General features: G+C 49.5%; 1 long non-coding RNA gene across 1 annotated transcript; it reads left to right on the top strand.

Moving 5' to 3' along the window:
* Positions 1-13,108: 13,108 nt before the first annotated feature.
* On the top strand, positions 13,109-15,771 carry LOC119937749. Its single transcript, XR_005454197.1, has 3 exons — positions 13,109-13,426; positions 14,523-14,702; positions 15,721-15,771. It is a non-coding gene; the product is annotated as an uncharacterized LOC119937749 (long non-coding RNA).
* The last annotated feature ends 717 nt before the right edge of the window (positions 15,772-16,488 follow it).

Raw genomic sequence — 16,488 nt, 5'->3', positions numbered from 1 at the left:
CTATGCCACGCCCCCTGAGCGCGCGACTGTCATCAAGCCCCGCCCCTTGAGCCCGCTAGCACCTCCCTCAATGCCCCGCCCCTGACCCCGCCTCCGACCAAACCTCGCCCCGACCATGTGACTTCCGCTAATCCTCCCCGACCACGTGACTTCCGTTAGGCCCCACCCTGACCACGTGACTGTCGTCAGCCCCGCCCCTGGCACGTGACTTTCGATGCCCCCCGCCCCTTGATCACGTGACTTTCCCCTGGCCACGTGGCCGCTGTCCGGCCCCGCCTCTGACCACGTGACCTCTGTCAAGCCCCGTTCCTGATCGCATGACTTCCGTCAGGCCCCTCCCCTGAACGCATGACTTCCGTCAAGCCCCGCCCGTGACCACGTGACTTCGTCAGACCCGCCCTAACCGCGTGATTTCCATCAGGCCCCGCCCCCTGACCCACGTGACTTCCACCTGGCCCCCGCCCTGGTCACGTGGATTCCGTCAGGCCCCGCCCCTTTGATCACGTAACCTTAGCCAGGCCCCGCCCTCGACCACGTGACTTCCTCGTGCCCCGCCCCGATCACGTGGCCGCAGTCGGGCCCATCCCCTGACCCATGCGGTAGGCCCCGCCCCTGACCACGTGACCCCAGCCAAGCCCCGTCCCTGGGCGCGGCCCGCCCCGCCCCTGACCACGTGACTTCCGGCAGGGGCCGCCCCCTGATCACGTGACTTCAGTCAGGCCCCGCCCCTGAGTGCGAGCCTCCCGCTAAGCCCCGCCCTCACCTCAGGCCTCTCGAGATGCCCCGTCCGTCCCCTCAGCGCAAGCCTTCTTGAGCACCCCCCCCCTTCAATTTATTCGTTCATTCAGTCGTATTTATTGAGCGCTTACTGTGGGCAGAGCACTGGACTAAGCGCTTGGAAAGGACAATTCAGCAATACAGACAGCGAGGTTACAGTCTAGAACGGGAGAGACAGACAGACCTAATAATAATGATGGCATTTGTTAAGCGCTTACTACCACGCACTGTTCTGGGCGCTAGAGGGTCCCACATGGGGCTCATAGTCTTCATCCCCATTTGACAGATGAGGTCACTGAAGCACAGAGAAGTGAAGTGACTGGCCCAAAGTCACACAGCAGACGTGTCGGAGCCGGGATTAGAACCCATGACTCCCTGACTCCCAAGCTCCGTGCTCTTTCCACTGAGCCACGCAAAACAAAGGCATCAATAAAATAATTAATGGAATGATGGGTATGCACACAAACGCTATGAGGTGGGCGGAGGGGGTAGAATCAATCAATCGTATTTATTGAGCACTTACTGTGTGCAGCGCAGTGTACTAAGCGCTTGGGAAGCACAAGTTGGCAACACATAGAGATGGTCCCTACCCAACAGTGAGCTCACAGTCTAGAAGGCAGTGAGTTGGGGAGACAAGGGAGGGGAGCTGAGGGAAAGGGGGGGAGCTCAATCTGGGAAGGCTCCTGAAGGAGGTGACCTCTCAGTAGGGCTTTGAAGGGAGGAAGAGAGCATGGTAGATGTGAGGAGGGAGGCCATTCCAGGCCAGAGGGAGGACGTGGGCCGGGGGTCGACGGCGGGACAGGCGAGAAAAAGGCCCAGTGAGGAGGTTAGGTGGCGTGGAAAAGGGAGGTGAGGTAGGAGAGGGTGAGAGGATGGAGAGCCTTGAAGCTGAGAGTGAGGAGTTTTTGCTTCATGTGAAGATTTTTGAGGAGGGGAGTGACATGCCCAGGGCCTTTCTGTACAAAGATAATCCGGGCAGCGGAGTGAAATCTGGGGTCACACCTGCGCTCAGGCCTCCCTCGATGCCCTGCGCCACGGTGCCCCCGGCCGGCCGTGCCCGTGCCCCCGCCCTTCTCTCCCACCCTGCCAGCGGCCGCCCAGGTGACCCAGCTCTGCTTTCCGCACACCCCTGCCTATGAACCCAATGACGAGCAGACAAGGTCAAAGCTCAGGATCAACCTTCTTTATTGTTCCGATAATCATAATAATATTTATTAATCGGCTATTAGGTGCCAAGCATCACGTGGTTACAAGCAAATTGGGTTGGATTCAGTCCCTGTCCCTCATAGGCCTCACAGTCTTATTCCCCATTTTACAGATGTATGTTTGTACAGATTTATTACTCCGTTTATTTCACTTGTACCTATTTACTATTTATTTTGTTAATGATGTGCATCTAGCTTTAATTCTATTTGTTCTGACGATTTTGCCACCGGTCTACATGTTTGATCTTGTCGTCTGTCTCCCCCTCCTAGACTGGGAGCCCGTTGTTGGGTAGGGACCGTCTCTATATGTTGCCGACTTGTACTTCCCAATCGCTTAGTCCAGTGCTCTGCACACAGTAAGTGCTCAATACGATTGAATGAATGAGTGTCCAATCTGATTAAATCATATCTATTCCAGCACTGCACACAGTAAGCGCTCAATAAATACCATTGAGTGAATGAATGAATGGTAACTGAGGCACACGGAAGTGAAGTGACTTGCGCAAGGTCACACAGCAGACAAGTGGCAGATACCGGGTTAGAACCCATGACCTTCTGATTCCGAGGCCCGTGATCTAGCCGCTATCAATCAATCGTATTTATTGAGCGCTTACTGTGTGCAGAGCACTGTACTAAGCGCTTGCACTGTACTAAGCGCTTATGTGCCTTCCCCACACGTGGAAAACTCGCAGCCCCGGAGAGGCCGGTCCAGGTTGACCTCCTTTCGCGAGCCGCAGGGAGGTGGCATCCTGTTCCCGGCCGGGCACCGGGTCTGAGGAAAAAGGGGGCAGCTGGGCATCGTCCCGCTGGCACACGTTTCCTGGCCACCCCGGGCTCCTCCTCCGTCCGGAATCACTCGCCTGGCTCCTTCCCAGCTCGCTGCTGTCATGCTAGGAGGCCGAAGGGAAAATAATAATAATTATAATTGTAGCAGTCTTCGTTCATTCATTCACTCAATCGTATTTATTGGGAGCTTATTCATTCATTCATTCAATCGTATTTATTGAGCGCTTACTGTGTGCAGAGCACTGGACTAAGCGCTTGGGAAGTACGAGTCGGCAACATATAGAGACGGTCCCTACCCAACAGCGGGCTCACAGTCTAGAAGGGGGAGACAACTGTAATCCCTGCCCGCACCTGGTTTACAGTCTAGGAGGGGAGAGACAAACCTCAAAACAAGTAAACAGGCATCAATATAAATAAATAGAATTGTAGATATAAACACATCAAAACGAGTAAACAGGCAGCAATATAAATAAATAGAATTGTAGATATAAACACATCAAAACAAGTAAACAGGCAGCAATATAAATAAAAAGAATTATAGATATATACAGATCAAAACAAGTAAACAGAAAGCAATATAAATAGAATTATGGATATATACAGATCAAAACAAGTAAACAGGCATCAATATAAATAAATATAATTATAGATATAAACACATCAAAACAAGTAAACAGGCAGCAATATAAATAAATAGAATTATAGGTATATACAGATCAAAACAAGTACACAGGCATCAATATAAATAAATAGTATTATAGATTCACTCATTCATTCATTCAATTGTATTTATTGAACGCTTACTGTGTGCAGAGCACTGTACTAAGTGCTTGGGAAGTACAAGTCAGCAACATATAGATATATACATATGTACATATGTGCTGCGGGGAGGGAGAAGAAGAGCAAAGGGAGCGAGCGATAAGCTTATTGAGTGCAGGGTGCTGTACTAAGCGCTTGGGAGAGTACAATATAACCATAGTGAGCCCGTTGTTGGGTAGGGATCGTCTCTGCTGCTGTAGTGTACTTTCCAAGCGCTTAATACAGAGTTCTGCACCCAGTAAGCACTCAATAAATATGACTGAATGAATGAACAGACACATTCCCTGCCCATAACAAGCTTACAGTCTGGATGGGGAGACAGACATTATTATGAATAAATTACAGATATGTATGGCTCTCTATGCCACAGAGAAGCAGTATGGTGTAGCCACTAGAGCACGGGCTGGGAGTCAGAGGGTCGTGAGTTCTAATTCCACCTCCATCACTTGTTTGCTGTGGGACCTTGGGCAAATCACTCCATTTCTCTGTTCCTCAGTTACCTCATCTGTAAAATGGGGCTCGAGACTGTAAGCCTCAAGTGGGACAGGAACTGTGTCCAATCCGATTTGCTTGTACACTTAGTACAGAGCCTGCCACATAGTAAGCACTTAAATTTCATCACTATTATTAGACTGTGAGTCTTATAATTGGACAGAGGCTGCGTCTGATCTGATTATCTTGTATCTACCCCAGTACAGTTCTTGCCACGTAATAAGCTCTCAAACACTATTATTATTACATTCACAGACCAGTTCTTTTTTCTATCCTTCAATAGCCAAAATGGATCAATCACAAATGAATTTCCTCAGAGCTGGTCCCCCAGATCTATTATCCCTGGAGATGACTCCAGGCTTTCGGTGATTTAAAATAGTTCTGCCTTTGAAACTCCCACTTAAAGAAGTGAGATAGACAATGGGATTAACACACGTAATTATACTTACAACAGTCATCCACGAGATTCCCATGTCACATGCCACTTGTCTGCTGTGTGACCTTGGACAAGTCACTTCACTTCTCTGGGCCTCGCTTACCTCATCTGTAAAATGGGGATTAAGACTGTGAGCCCCACGTGGGACGATCTGATTACCTTGTATCTACCCTAGTGCTTAGAACAGTGCTGGGCACATAGCAGGTGCTTAACAAATACCATCATCATTATCATTATAATTAGGAATTTGCACTTCGTCTTTACCTAGGGATTCATTTATTCCCAATTTTGTAAATACTAATACCATATCAGTCACTCCAAAAGCGGACATCAGGTAGAATTTGGGAAGAAAAGACTAAAGAAGACATTCCTCTATTTCCCTTCAAAATTTTCCAAGGAGATGAACAAAATGGATAACTCAGTCATGAATCATGTAGTAAAATTCTGAAGCACTGTGGGAAAAAAATTAGAGAACCCTGATGAGAGTCCTGCAAATTTGAAAATAAAATACACGAGGAGAAAAGTAGTTTTCTGACTGGCCAAAACATTGGGGGTCCCCTAGTCTTGGTAGTATTGAGGGAGACTCTACCATTTTCCGGTCAGAGAGTGGCATCTGTAGAGATTATCTGAATAGAAAACGGTAGAATCTCCCTCAATATTAAGCAGAGCTGGGTTTTTTTTTATTTCTTTCTGTTATTTCCTAGAAAAAACGGCATTTCTCTTACTGAAAATTCCCTATACTATATTTGGGGCAGGTCTGTTGGAAATATTGCCATAGCCATAAAAACCTCAGGTACTAAGGCAAAGACAGTTATCCCTCAATGGAAGAAACAGGAAAAGTGTCATCAGGGTAGATCATGCGCTCACAGAAAAATTTGTGAATTCATTCTCCCAGGAGAACCTGTCATTTGGAAGTTTAGAAATCCACCCACCCCGTCCCGCCCCCAAAACACATACACACACGTGTCCTTCCTTGTAGAACTGACTAGTAGAGACAATTTATTGAAATTTTCCTTTCTCGGATAACTGTATAACTATCTTATTCCAGAAAAAAAGCCCTGCCAAACGGTATTTTTATGCTATGTTAAAAAAAGATCAATTTTTCCACACAAATTTTCTCACAGACTTTCAGTGGAAGACATGAAAATGTTGCAATGACTTCAACGACATGGGAAACATCAAAATAATCGCTAACAGTTAGGCAGGATTAAAAGAATTCCACAGAAACATGGAAAAACCGGTGAATAACGACACCATGCCTTTGACAAGTGCGTTTTCAGTGGCTTGCATCGACCCCATCGCTTAGTACAGGGCCTAGCACGTAGTAAGCGCTAAACAAATGCCGTAAAAAAGGAAAGGTATCCATTTGCCTTTCCCAAATGCCTTTCCAAATCCACCCATTATCCAGAGAAGCAGCGTGGCTCGGTGGAAAGAGCCCGGGCTTTGGAGTCAGAGATCATGGGTTCAAATCCCTGCTCCGCCAACTGTTAGCTGTGTGACTTTGGGCAAGTCACGTAACTTCTCTGGGCCTCAGTGACCTCATCTGGAAAATGGGGATTAAAATTGTGCGAGCCCCCCCGGTGGGACAACCTGATCACCTTGTAACCTCCCCAGCGCTTAGAACAGTGCTTTGCACGTAGTAAGCGCTTAACAAATACCATCATTATTATTAGTATTATTATTATTTGCCCCGCCTAGAGCAGCGGCTGAGCAGAACCCACAGGCTGAGGGGAGCCGAGGGGCTGAGGAAAAACGAGGGGCTGAGGGGAGCCGGGGAGCCCAGACTGTGAGCCCACTGTTGGGTAGGGACCGTCTCTATATGATGCCAACTTGTGCTTCCCAAGCGCTTAGTACGGTGCTCTGCACACAGTAAGCGCTCAATAAATACGATTGATTGATTGATTGATTGAGGGGAACCGAGGGGCTGAGGAAAAACGAGGGGCTGAGGAAAAACGAGGGCCTGAGGGGAGCAGAGGGCCTGAGGAGGGCGAGTGAGGGGAGCCATGGGGCTGAGGAAAAACGAGGGGGCTGAGGAAAAACGAGGGGGCTGAGGGGGACTGAAGGAAGCCGAGAGGGGCTGAGGAGAGCGGAGGAGTTGAGGGGAGCAGAGGGGGACTGAGGGGAGCTGAGGGGCTGAGGAAAAACGAGGGGCTGAGGGGAGCGGAGGGGCTGAGGGGAGCGGGTGAGGGGAGCCGAGGGGCTGAGGAAAAATGAGGGGGCTGAGGGGAGAGGAGCGGGGCTGAGGGGAGCCGGGGGGGGCTGAAGAAAAACGAGGGGGCTGAGGGGAGAGGAGCGGGGCTGAGGAGGAGAGCGGGTGAGGGGAGTCAAGGGGCTGAGGAAAAACGAGGGGCTGAGAGGAACCGAGGGACTGAGGAGAGCGAGTGAGGGGAGCCATGGGGCTGAGGAAAAACGAGGGGGGCCGCGGGGAGAGGAGCGGAGCTGAGGGGAGCTGAGGGGAACCGAGGGGCTGAGGGGAGCCGAGGGGCTGAGGAAAAACGAGGGCCTGAGGGGAGCTGAGGGGAGCCGAGGGGCTGAGGGGAGCCGAGGGCCTGAGGGGAGCGAGTGAGGGGAGCCATGGGGCTGAGGAGAGCGGAGGGGGACTGAGGGGAGCTGAAGGGGGCTGAGGAAAAACGAGGGGCTGAGGGGAGCGGGTGAGGGGAGCCGAGGGGCTGAGGGAAAACGAGGGGCTGAGGGGACCAGGGGGGCTGAGGGGAGCCGAGGGGGGCTGAGGAAAAACGAGGGGCTGAGGGGAGCGGGTGAGGGAAAACGAGGGGCTGAGGGGACCAGAGGGGCTGAGGGGAGCTGAGGGGAAACGAGGGGCTGAGGGGAGCGGAGGGGGGCTGAGGAAAAACGAGGGGCTGAGGGGAGCGGGTGAGGGAAAACGAGGGGCTGAGGGGACCAGAGGGGCTGAGGGGACCAGAGGGGCTGAGGGGAGCTGAGGGGAAACGAGGGGCTGAGGGGAGCGGAGGGGCTGAGGAGAGCGGGTGAGGGGAGTCGAGGGGCTGAGGAAAAACGAGGGCCTGAGGGGAGCTGAGGGGAGCCGAGGGGCTGAGGAAAAACGAGGGCCTGAGGGGAGCTGAGGGGAGCCGAGGGGCTGAGGAAAAACGAGGGCCTGAGGGGAGCTGAGGGGAGCCGAGGGGCTGAGGAAAAACGAGGGCCTGAGGGGAGCCGAGGACCTGAGGAGAGCGAGTGAGAGGAGCCATGGGGCTGAGGAAAAACGAGGCGGCTGAGGGGAGCGGAGCGGAGAGGAGCGGGTGAGGGGAGCCGAGGGGCTGTGGGGAGCCATGGGGCTGAGGGGAGTCGAGGGGCTGAGGAGAGCGGTAGGGACCGTCTCTATATGTTGCCAACTTGTACTTCCCAAGAGCTTAGCACAGTGCTCTGCACACAGTAAGCGCTCAATAAATACGATTGATTGATTGATTGATTGATTGATTGATTGAGAGCGGAGGGCTGAGGAGAACGGGAGGGCTGAGGGGAGCCGAGGGGCAGGGGAGGGGAGCGGAGATGGTGAGGGGAGCGGTGGGGCCGAGGGGAGCCGCGGGGCTCCGGGGAGCGGGGTGGGACTGAGGGGAGCGGGGAGGGGCGGAGCGGAGAGGATGAGGAGAGCCGAGGAGGAGAACCGACGGGGGAGGAGAGCGGAGGGGCCGAGGGGGAGCCGAGGGGGAGCCGAGGGGGAGCCGAGGGGGAGCCGAGGGGGAGCCGAGGGGGAGCCGCGGGGAGCCCCGGGGCTGAGGGCAGCGGAGCGGAGCCTCCGGCTGGGGACAGCGGAGCCGGTGAAGACCGCGGAGGGGCTGGCTCAGGACAACCGGAGGAGTGAAGGGAGCGGGCTGCGGTGAGGGGCGCCGAGCCTCGGCCGAAGGGGAACGGAGAGGGTGAGGGGAACCGCGGAGCCGAGGGGGCTGCGGAGAGGCCCCGTGGTTGGGTAGGGACCGTCTCTAGATGTTGCCAACTTGGACTTCCCAAGCGCTTAGTCCAGTGCTCTGCACACAGGAAGCGCTCAATCAATACGATTGAATGAATGAATGAATGAATGAATGAGGCGCGGGGCTGAGGCGAGCGGAGGGGCTGAGGGGAGCTGAGGAGAGCCGAGGGGACGAGGGGAGACGAGAGGCTGCAGAGAGCGGAGGGGCTGAGGGGAACAGAGGGGAGTGGAGCGGATGAGGGGAACAGAGGGGAGCGGAGTGGGTGAGGGGGGAGCCGAGGGGACGAGGGGAGGCGAGAGGCTGGGAAGAGCGGAGGGGCTGAGGGGAACAGAGGGGAGTGGAGCGGAAGGGCTGAGGGGAGCGGAAGGGCTGAGGGGAGTCGAGGGGCTGAGGGGAGCGGAGGGGCTGAGGGGAGCCACGGGGCTGAGGGCAGCGGGGCGGGTAAGGGGAGCCAAGGGGCTGAGGGGAGCGGAGGGGCTGAGGGGAGCCGAGGGGACGGTGGGAGACCAGAGGCTGCGGAGAGCGGAGGGGCTGAGGGGAACAGAGGGGAGGGGAGCGGCGGAGGGGAGCGGAGGGGGGCTGAGGGGAGCCGAGGGGGGCTGAGGGGAGCCGAGGGGGGCTGAGGGGAACAGAGGGGAGTGGAGCGGCGGAGGAGAGCCACGGGGCTGAGGGGGGTCGAGGGGAGGATGGGAGGCGACAGGCTGGGGGGAGCGGAGGGGCTGAGGAGAGCGGAGGGGCCGAGGGGAGCGGAGGGGCCGAGGGGAGCGGAGGGGCTGAGGGGAACCGAGGGGCTGAGGGGAGCGGGGGGCTGAGGGGAGCGGGGGACTGAGGGGAGCGGGGGGCTGAGGGGAGCAGAGGGGCTGAGGAAAAAACGAGGGACTGAGGGGAGCCGAGGGGCTGAGGAGAGCGGAGGGGCCGAGGGGAGCGGAGGGGCCGAGGGGAGCGGAGGGGCTGAGGGGAACCGAGGGGCTGAGGGGAGCGGGGGGCTGAGGGGAGCGGGGGACTGAGGGGAGCCGAGGGGGGCTGAGGAAAAAACGAGGGACTGAGGGGAGCCGAGGGGCTGAGGGGAACGGAGGGGCCGAGGGGAGCGCAGGGGCCGAGGAGAGCGGAGGGGCTGAGGGGAACCGAGGGGCTGAGGGGAGCGGGGGGCTGAGGGGAGCAGAGGGGCTGAGGAAAAAACGAGGGACTGAGGGGAGCCGAGGGCTGAGGGGAGCGGGGGCCGGAGCGGAAGAGTTGGGGGGAGCCGAAGGGTCGAGGGGAGCGGCTGAGGGGAGCCGAGGGGAGCGGGGGACGGGAGCGGAAGGGCTGAGGGGAGCTGAGGGGAGCGGGGGACGGGAGCGGAAGGGCTGAGGGGAGCTGAGGGGAGCGGGGGACGGGAGCGGAAGGGCTGAGGGGAGCCGAGGGGCTGAGGGGAGCGGAGCGGGTGAGGGGAGCCGAGGGGCTGAGGGGAGCGGAGCGGGTGAGGGGAACCGAGGGGATGAGGGGAGCCGAGGGGCTGAGGGTGGCGGCGAGGCTGAGGGGAGCCGAGGACGGCCTACGTTACTTCTAATCGTTTTGTCACCATTTTCTATAAAGGGCGCTCAGAACGGACCTGTTCTTCTCATCTTTTATCTATCAGTCAGGATGGGGCCATTTCATCAATCGTCAATCGTATTTATTGAGCGCTTACTATGTCCATTTCTACGTCTTCCTCACAGAACATCTCCCCCGGCCCAAAGTCAGCCAAGAGGACTCCGGGCTTTCACTGAAGGAGGAGAGAATTCAGCCTTTCTTCATAGAGAATAAGGGTTGAATTTACCCGACCAGAATCCTGGGGGCCCCTCGAGCCAGGCCACCAATGAAGGATGGTTGACCCTAAACAAACTTTTAAGATTTCAGTTTACCTACTATTTGCATTTTAGTCCAGAAGAGAACTAAAATTTATTAGAATTTAGAATTTATTGAGCGCTTAGTACAGTGCTCTGCACACAGTAAGCGCTCAATAAATGCGATTGATGATAACTAAAATAATAATAATAATGGCATTTGTTAAGCGCTTACTATGTGCAAAACACTGTTCTAAGCGCTTGGGGGGGGGGATACAAGGTGATTACGTTGTCCCACAGTCTTAATCCCCATTTTACAGATGAGGGAACTGAGACTCCGAGAAGTTACGTGACTCGCCCAAGGTCACCCAGCAGACATGTGGCAGAGCTGGGATTCGAACCCATGACTTCGGGCTCCAAAGCCCATGCTCTTTTCCACGGAGCCACGCTGCTTCCCTAATGAATGAACATAAAAATGAATGAACTAGTTTCCCCCGACCTTTCTCCCTAACCACGGGTACCTGATATTTTCAGCCGGAGTTAAAACGATGTAGTCGGTCTGAAACAGCGGTGGGCATTCTCTAAGGAAAGATTTTCATTAATTTGATACATATTTTCTTCAATATTTACAAGGGAAAAATTACTTTTGTCATGCAATTGAGACCCAACATTACTATGGAACAATTCAGAAGAAGTAATTGGTACTTGTGTTGTAGGACAGCTTGAGTGAAGGTGTGTGCTCAAATATCATCATCATCAATCGTATTTATTGAGCGCTTACAGTGGGAAGAGCGTGGGCTTGGGAGTCGGAGGTCATGGGTTCGAATCCCGGCTCCACCACTTGTTAGCTGTGTGACCTTGGGCAAGTCACAACTTCTCTGGGCCTCAGTTACCTCATCTGTAAAATGGGGATTCGGACTGTGAGCCCCCTCCTTCCTCTCCCTCTCCATCCCCCCCGCCCTACCTCCTTCCCCTCCCCGCGGCACCTGTCTATATGTTTGTACAGATTTATTACTCTATTACAAGCGCTTAGTACAGTGTTCTGCACATAGTAAGCGCTCAATAAATATGATTGATGATGATGCAGAGCACTGTACTAAGCGCTTGGGAAGTCCAAGTTGGCAACATATAGGGACGGTCCCTCCCCAACAGTGGGCTCACAGTCTAGAAGAGGAGAGAGGAGAGAGGAGCTGACTACTGGTAGGGAAAAAAAAAAATAAGTACCTTAAATTATTTCTGCAGTGGGAGAGGAAATTCTAATGTTGTACTCTACAAATAAATCTTTAAAAAATCTGTTTTTACCCGTTGGATATTTATCCTAGACTTTATTTATAAAAATGAAAAACTGGTTGACATTTTCCCTTAGAGTCTTTCCCTAATCCCTAATGTTTTCAGTGGAAGAAAGCATATGTTATATGTTTTATACATTTGTATTTCAGTCAGGGAGCAAAAGGTGGTTGAATTAAGGCTTGAGACAACGCAAAGTTAAATAGACTAAGTGAAATTTACTCAGAAAACTCAAGGAGAAATTTAAAAGTAGGTTAAAAAGAAATCTGATTTGTTAATTCCCTGAGAAAATTTACTTAAAATCTTTGTAAAACAGAATAAATTTCCAATTAGAATTCACTGATATATGTAGTTTTTCTCCTTCCCTGAGAAAATTTACTTAAAATTTTTGTAAAACAGAATAAATTTCCAATTAGAATTCACTGATAGATGTAGTTTTCTCCTTCCCTGAGAAAACTTACTTAAAATCTTTGTAAAAACAGAATAGATTTCCAATTAGAATTCACTGATAGATGTAGTTTTCGCCTTCCCTGAGAAAATTTACTTAAAATCTTTGTGAAACAGAATAAATTTCCAATTAGAACTCACTGATAGATGTAGTTTTCTCCTTCCCTGAGAAAATTTACTTAAAATCTTTGTAAAACAGAATAAATTTCCAATTAGAATTCACTGATAGATGTGGTTTTCTCCTTCCCTGAGAAAAGTTACTTAAAATCTTTGTAAAACAGAACAAATTTCCAATTAGAATTCACTGATAGATGTAGTTTTCTCCTTCCCTGAGAAAATTTACTTAAAATCTTTGTAAAACAGAATAAATTTCCAATTAGAATTCACTGAGAGATGTAGTTTTCTCCTTCCCTGAGAAAATTGACTTAAAATCTTTGTAAAACAGAATAAATTTCCAATTAGAATTCACTGATAGATGTGGTTTTCTCCTTCCCTGAGAAAATTTACTTAAAATCTTTGTAAAGACAGAATAAATTTCCAATTAGAATTCACTGATACATGTAGTTTTCTCCTTCCCTGAGAAAATTTACTTAAAATCTTTGTAAAAACAGAATAAATTTCCAATTAGAATTCACTGATAGATGTAGTTTTCTCCTTCCCTGAGAAAATTTACTTAAAATCTTTGTGAAACAGAATAAATTTCCGATTAGAATTCACTGATATATGTAGTTTTCTCCTTCCCTGAGAAAATTTACTTAAAATCTTTGTAAAACAGAATAAATTTCCAATTAGAATCCACTGATAGATGTGGTTTTCTCCTTCCCTGAGAAAATTTACTTAAAATCTTTGTAAAACAGAATAAATTTCCAATTAGAATTCACTGATAGATGTGGTTTTCTCCTTCCCTGAGAAAATTTACTTAAAATCTTTGTAAAACAGAATAAATTTCCAATTAGAATTCACTGGTAGATGTGGTTTTCTCCTTCCCCGAGAAAATTTACTTAAAATCTTTGTAAAACAGAATAAATTTCCAATTAGAATTCACTGATAGATGTAGTTTTCTCTTTCCCTGAGAAAATTGACTTAAAATCTTTGTAAAACAGAATAAATTTCCAATTAGAATTCACTGATAGATGTAGTTTTCTCCACTGATTACTGACATTGAGTAAAGGTTCTAAGTGAGGAAATGGAGAAACTTTGAAAAAGAGCAGTGAAATTTCCTAGGCCTTTAGTTCGGTGTAGAAGCATTACTGAAGAAGGAATCTCTGTTATTGTCTGGGAAGATTTTGGTGAGGAATTTTGCTCTAACCCGGTTGATTTGTTTCAGGAACTTGTTCAAGTCACCTGTTTCATCAGAGTCGAGGGGCTGCCTCAGGCCCGGAAGTCCAAGGTGCCAATTCCAGTTCAAAGCTCCCTCTGCCCAGCCAAAGTCTCCTCTAGGAAAGTCAGGTTTGCCCACCAGCAGCAGCTATAGCTTGGGAAAAAGGGGAGAGGGGAAAAGGGAAATTCCGTGTGGTTCTAAAGATTAGATGCGAAGGGAACCCTACTACTGAAGGATGAATAGATTCATGCTACAGCCAGTCTGTAGATGAATTTGTGGGCCGAGGGAAGGCTATTTCTGGACAAATTCTTTCAAGATCTTTAATTTTCTAGGTTTTCTCTGAAGAAATTGGGAAGAAATTTAGCCTGCTGTGAAAAAAAAAAAGGAAAAGGGGTGGGGGAGGGCAGGGGTGTCTTTGGGAGTTTGTTCTGCACATCTGTGTCACTCGGGTGCCTGAGGAAATATCCCGATGGATTCAGGGTGGACAGTCGAAGGCCCACAGGAGGAGGGAGAGCTACCTCCGATCAAGCCGATTCAGAGAGCCCGGGATGTTGGCAGAGGAGATACGGACTTGGCTGCCTGACTTAAAAGAATAAGTACCTCAGTTAATTTCTGATATTGGAGATGAAATTATCTTTCTATTCCTTTTCAGATTTACCTTTGAAAAAGCTGTTTGTTGTCACTGTTTTTACCTCGGAGATATTTCTCTTAAACTTTATATCCCCAATAAAAAGAAGGAAATTTGTTAATATTATCCTCACTGTACTTTTCCCCGATCTGTTTTCAGTGGATGAAACTTGAGGTACTGGGTTTTATAGGTTTATAGTTCTGGCAGGGAGAGAAAGGAGGCACAGGCAGCACTTAGGCAATTACCAATAATTACATAGAATTTAAACTGGGGTTAACTAGGAGAAACATAAGCCTGACATTTTAAAGGTAGGTTAAAAAAGAACCTGATTGTAAATTTCCTCAGCAAATTTACTTAAAATCCCTTTAAATCCAAATACACTTCTCACTAGAAATCCCTGTATTAGATTCAGTTTTTTCCACTGATTACTGGCACTGGGTAATGCTCTAAGTGAGGAAATTGATAAACTTTAAAAAAGAGCACAGAAATGCCACAGTCCCATAGCTCTATGGAGCTTAATTGGAGGAGGGATCCTCATTTTTATCTAGGAAGATTTTGGTGAGGGTTTGTGCTCAAACCTGGTTGATTCTTTTCAGGAACATGTCCTGCCTGCCCAAGTCACCAGGATCTTCGGACTTCAGGGAACGCCTCAGGACAGGAAGCCCAAGGTGCCAATTCCTACTTCCTGCCCCTGCCTCTGATCCAGGTACTCAACCGGGAGAATCAGGTTTGCCCACCAGGCACTGACATGCTGGCAGCAACTACAGGGAAGAAAGGTAGGGAAAGAGAAATTCAGTGTGATTCTTAAGATTAGGAGTAGCGATTTTCTAAAGGGCATTTTTGGTGTATTTTTGATTTCGGGTGAAGAAATTAGGAAGGAATTAAACCTGCTGGGAGGAGAAAAGGAAAAGGGTGTGAGGATTTCTGGGTGTTTGTTCTGCGCTGTTGTGTCACTTCCATGCCTGAGGAAATATCCTGAGCGGCCAGGCCAAAAGAGGAGGAAGAAATTGGTTGTTGCCAATTTTTACTTCCCAAGCGCTTAGTACAGTGCTCTGCACATAGTAAGCGCTCAATAAATACGATTGATGATGATGATGAAGAGGAGAGCTGCCTCTGATCCAGCAGACCAGGACACTCGCCTCCAACTTAAGAAGCAGAAACACTGCCTGTCTCTGAGAATAAGTACCTCAATTAATTTCTGATATTGGAGATAAGATTTTATTTCTACATTTTCCAAATTTACCTTGTCAAAGGTGTTTGCTGCCACTGTCTTTAACCTCGAAATATGTCTCAAACATTAACGGGAGAAATTTTTTAATGTCATCCTCACAGTACTTTTCTCCGACCTGTTTTCAGGGGAGGAGACTCAAGGTTCTGGGTTTTATACCATGGCATTTCAGTCAGGGATAGATAGGTGGTATAGTAAAACCTTGAGGTAATCATGCAAAGTTAAAAAGAAAGTAAAGTGAGGTTACCCAGGAAAAACCTAGTAGGAAATTTTGAGGGTAGGTAAAAAAGAATTTGATTATAAATATCCTCAGGAAATTTACTTGAAATCTCCTTAAAACCAAATGAATTCCTCATTAAAATCATTGTGAATGATACGGTTTTCTCCACTTACTACTGGAACTGGATAAGATTTTGAGTGAGGAAAATGATAAGCTTTAAGAGAGAGCTGCAAAATTTCTTAGACCTCTCGTTCTATGTTGCAGCATTATTGGAAAAGGAATTCCCATTGTTATCTAGGAAGATTTTGGTAAGGCCCCGTACTCAAACCCAATTGATTCTTTCCAGAAACGTGTGTTGCTCACTTCTTCATCTGTGGCCCGGGCGTTCAAGGGAATCTCTACTGCAAATCTCCAAGCCCTGTTTAATTGTCCCATTTAATTATTTCCTGTTTGGGTCTTCACGGCCTGTTCAGCGGTCCCATTTAATTCATTCTCTCCTTCAGATTTTCACGGCCTATGTAGTCAAAAGCAGAGAGAACACCTGAGGGGGAAAAGGAGAGACTGGCTTCATGCCATTTTTATCCTCTCTGAATTATCACTACAGGTCTATGCTGCCTGTTTAATTCTCCCATTTAATTCTCTCTTTCAGGTCTTCATGGCTCGTTTCATTCTTCAATTTAATTCTCCCCTGCAGGTCTTCATGGCCTCTTTAATCATCTCCGTCAGGTCTTTATGACTTGTATTCTCCGGAGAACGGAGAGGATCTAGGAAGGGCAAAGGAGAGACTGTCCTAATATGCCATGTATCCTTTGTGAATTCCCACTGCAGGTCTTCAAGGCCGGTTGAATTCTCCCACTGTCCTTCAGGTCTTCAAGGCCTGTTTTTACTTCCACTGCAGATCTTCCCCGTCTCCATACTCAAAGACAAAGAATATTTGAGGGGGAAAAGGAAAGATGGGCTTCATGCCACTCATCCCATTTGAATTTCTATGACAGGTCTTCAAGGCTTGTTAAATTCTTTCACTTAAGGATCTCCTTTCAGGTCTTCATGGCCTGTGTAATTCTCCCCATCAGGTCTTCACGGCCTGTGTACTCAAAATCAGAGAGAACATTTG

This window comes from Tachyglossus aculeatus, chromosome 15, assembly GCF_015852505.1.
Source record: "Tachyglossus aculeatus isolate mTacAcu1 chromosome 15, mTacAcu1.pri, whole genome shotgun sequence".
NCBI classification, from domain to species: domain Eukaryota; kingdom Metazoa; phylum Chordata; class Mammalia; order Monotremata; family Tachyglossidae; genus Tachyglossus; species Tachyglossus aculeatus.
This window is presented reverse-complemented; position numbering and strand designations above follow the sequence as displayed.